Source organism: Macaca fascicularis, chromosome 9, assembly GCF_037993035.2.
Source record: "Macaca fascicularis isolate 582-1 chromosome 9, T2T-MFA8v1.1".
Taxonomy (NCBI): domain Eukaryota; kingdom Metazoa; phylum Chordata; class Mammalia; order Primates; family Cercopithecidae; genus Macaca; species Macaca fascicularis.
The window spans coordinates 96,686,467-96,690,495 of NC_088383.1; the positions used below are offsets into that span (position 1 = coordinate 96,686,467).

The window sequence follows — 4,029 nt, forward strand, 5'->3', positions numbered from 1 at the left end:
CAAATACATTTAAAGCTCCTCTTGCAAACTAGAAGTAGACTAGAAACTCAGATTTATTTGGTAGAATTAATCATTTTATTTGAAAAATACAGTAAATATCTTAAGGTATTTACTCAAACAGCTTTAAAGAACTATTTCAGAGTCTAGGAAAGTATCGACTACAACACTAATCCCACTGAAGAAAGGCAGCCTGACAATACTAATGTGATGGTAAGAATTTCTTCTATTAACTGTAATGTACACCAGGTAATTTTTGAGTGAAATTCAAATTGTGAACTCACTCACTTTTTCCTCATACCTACTTTTAAAGGTTTTCAAGGCCTGCTTAAATTTAAACATGCCATTTTCTCAATTAATAAGTGGCATTAAATTTTTTGAGTCACACTATTGCTCCCAACAACCCAGCTAAGTAGGAAGCAATAGAACTTGGAAAAATCTTGAACTGAGACAACTACTACAAGAATACAGCACTCACCCAAGCTAAAGAGAAAAAAATGAGGTAAATGTGCCTACTTTTGCATATATCCCTGAACAGCTACATCAATCAAAGCTAGGCTTACAGAAGACATACACTCCTCTATCAACGGCAATAACTACTCAGAAGAATAAGCTTGTTAGGGGTGATATGACTATCACATTTTGGGAGATAGGATCTTAGCTTCAAATAATGCCATTATACTTTCAGTACAGGAGTGTGCTGAATGCTATGGAATATATAAGAAAAAGAGAATATGTATTTGCACTCATAAACATGACAAAAACAGAATTGGTATGGCTCAGCACAGATAAAAATTAGGTACTGCATAAATATCCACAGTCCTTCCAGCTCTAAAATTCTCCTCTCACTACTACTAAATTAAAGAGCCTCTTCACCTTCCTCCCTCTAGAATAGCTCCAAAAATTTTTTATTTCCTTTTATACACCTCACCTCCACTCAAGGATATATACTTCTTCTCTCTAATCAAAAGACTCCAAAGTATTCCCTTTACAGGATTCCCAAGCATTTAAAACTATTCGAATCTAGAATCTAGCTCCAGGGTCAATTTTAAGCATTTTATCTTTCACCCCTTTTCAAAGGGACTCTAAATAGCTGTAGTCACTAGTATCTGAAAATCCCACACATATTTTCCCTTCAGCATATCTGTCTAGTACCCTGCATGGGCCATTTACCCTCATTCACCTTCAAACTAGTCAAATTCTATCCTAACTTCAAAAATCAACTTCATCTGCTCCATAAATCCTTTCAAATCACATGAATTTTCTGTATTATTCATTTCGCCCTATTATACTATCTTTAAAAATGTCTTGCTTTTAATCATTATTGACCTTATGAGATATCTACTCAACTAGAATTTAAATCCTTTTAAACAAGATGTATATCTTATGTACCTTTATAACTGTTATGCACAAAACAGGCCTTTATAATTGCCACACACAGAGGCTATTCAAAAATTATCTGTTCAACCGATAAATTGTAACTGAAGAAAAACTCCCAATCATTCCAACAGAGTCACTGTCAGACTTCTGAAGGATTTCCAAAACGTTCCACATTTCTCCATTATTAGGAGCCATTCGCTTCACAATAATTATATTTAATTTAAACTTAACAACTAAATAATTGAAAGCGTTCATTTTGGAGGAAGAAACTTTGACCTAGGGATGTTAAGTGACTTAATTCATTCAATTAGCACTTACTGAACATCTATATATGACGCCCACTATATACTGAGTATACAATAATTGTTAAGATATCACCACTTTATTCAAAGAACACACTGTCCGGCTATTATATTAATTATAAAGAAAGCAAAAGAAGCCAAACGGGAGAAGGCACCTAACTGAAATCTCTCCTCATGGAACAAATCAAAGTGTGCTATCTTCAATCAGCATGGATTCCAAAAAAAATGGGTTACACAATATTTCACTTCTCATAGGAAGTAAAAAACTGACTTTTTAGTCTTTATTCCACAAAGTTGAAAATGCAGTTGAAACGTGTTATATCACTACGTGGAGTATACTCACAGATGAAAATAATTTAGACAAGATAAGGGGTTTTATTAACTTGATATGTGAAAAGTGGTGGCATTCCAGTAAAACATTTTCATTTGTTTCGAGTGGGTAGAGTGATAAAACTGTCATCTATTGGATATTCATTGAACTACATGAACAAATTAGGGCTGTTATGTACACATCCCAGTCATCAAGATAGGAACAACTTTTAATCCCATAAAAGTTCAAGATACAAAACCCGTTTATATCTTTCCCAATTCTGAAATTTTTAATGTAGTAAAGACCTAGGTCTACTAAGGCCACTTGTAAAACAGTAGTCCATCTTTTAAAATTACTTCAAAATCCTTCAATGAAAATGAAACTTGTTTTGTAGACTGTAACTATATACTTTATTGTACACTCATGTACCATTCATTTGGTATTGATATACCTGCAATGTAAGGCTGTTACAGCAACAATAGCATTAGAGCGAACATACAATAAAAGCTGCATGTGCATACAACAGCAGAGAGTGTATTTCAATCCTGTATAAAGTTCAACAAAATGAATACACAAATATGTACATATATGATGACAATGCTGTAAGCAACTAAGAAACATCCTAAAACACTATAACCTAGAGTTATTTGCTAGGCAAATATGGTATCAGGTCGTTTCATTTTAAGTTCTCCATTTCCGAGTGGAAAACTATGAAATCGTACTACCTCATCTATGAGCAATTTATTTACATGTACAGCATTCATAGCATAGCATTCACTGTAGCATTTCTCTCCTAATTCATTGCAGTATTTCACAAATGGATTCTCAAACTCAAAAGTCCCGGTTTTGCAGACATAAAGGCCCTATGGATACAGCCTATGACAATGAAGGCCTGCCAATATCCACAAAGAGAGCAGGTTATTATTAACATCACCATCTTCTGCGAAAGCGTGCCCGGCCCTGAAGAAGCACCTTCGAGTCTGCACAAGGTGATTGTCGCCCGTGCGACAATCAGAGCTGGTTCATTCTAGCCGCCTTCGTCTAGGTTCGCCTGGTTCTGAAGTCTTCCGGGACGACCCCAAACCCCCACAGTGACCAGGAAGCCGACAAAGATTCCCTCGGGAATGGCACGAGTTTGGGGAGGAGCTAAGCAGACCCTAAGGACTCAGGCCGGGCCGGAGGCCAAGGCGAGGCCCGGGACGCCCTTGGAGGTTAATCCTCTCGAGACTAAGGGCTGCGGGGCGCTTGGGGGCGGCACTGAGGTGAGGCGTGGCAGAAGACCGGGGTGACCTTTCCTCCGGGGGTTCCCAGGTTCGAGACGGTCCTTAAAGGACCTCAGCAGGATACGACACCCATCCCATGAGGCCCCACGGGAACCCGCTACTCACCCAGGAGCAGAAACAGCGGGAGCAAATGCCCTCAGCCGGCCTCGCACAGGAAGGAAATGCAGCCTGGGAGAGAACGCTTCCGGCGGGAGCCCCGACCCACTCGCTCGCAAGGAGCATGCGCGACCCGCGGTCGCCGGCGAGAATGCGGTGTGCTCCCAGGGTTAGAAATGGTGAGCGAGAGCAAATTCGCGCACCCGATGCTTGCTTAACCTGCTACCTGCCGGACGGAGACTTTCTGCGAAGCCGGCGTGTCTGCCAGCAGCACTCGCTGAGGCTCTGAGTGTAACAGACACCACATTTGGGAAGGCGCTTATCACAGAAAGTCCCTGCCCTTCTCGCGGGCTCTGGGCGCAACCCTGACAAATCGGGCAGCCTTCTTGAGAGTGCAGAAATGCTCTGCGTACCCAGCAAAGACATTCTCTCCTTCCCACCACTCTGCAAACCCTCACGCCGCGGCTTTATGTCTGTACTTTAGCCAAAACGCAGAAGCTCATGGCCACCTCCCACACCTCACCCCTCATCCCTCACCACCTGCCTTTCAATTCTAGGGTGAGCTCGCCCTCCTCCCCCGTCTCTGTGCTGACAAACACCTGAGGGTGGCGCCTGACAAATCTTTCCGCGAAAAGATTTAGCAGCCCACGCCAGCAGGCCC

General features: G+C 41.2%; 1 protein-coding gene across 6 annotated transcripts in view; it reads right to left on the minus strand.

Moving 5' to 3' along the window:
* The window catches only part of ATAD1 (ATPase family AAA domain containing 1), a 65,416-nt gene that overhangs the window by 61,174 nt on the left and 213 nt on the right, over positions 1-4,029 (minus strand). For 2 of the 6 annotated variants that reach the window (XM_045361173.2, XM_005565878.4), the window contains exon 1: positions 3,378-3,437. The exons of 1 other annotated variant lie outside the window; for it this stretch is intronic. The gene's annotated coding sequence lies outside the window, so the exon portion shown is untranslated. Of the gene's footprint in view, positions 1-2,923; positions 3,438-4,029 lie in introns of those variants that run through there. 3 more of the 6 variants (XM_074002162.1, XM_005565880.4, XM_045361171.2) reach the window with 2 other exon arrangements.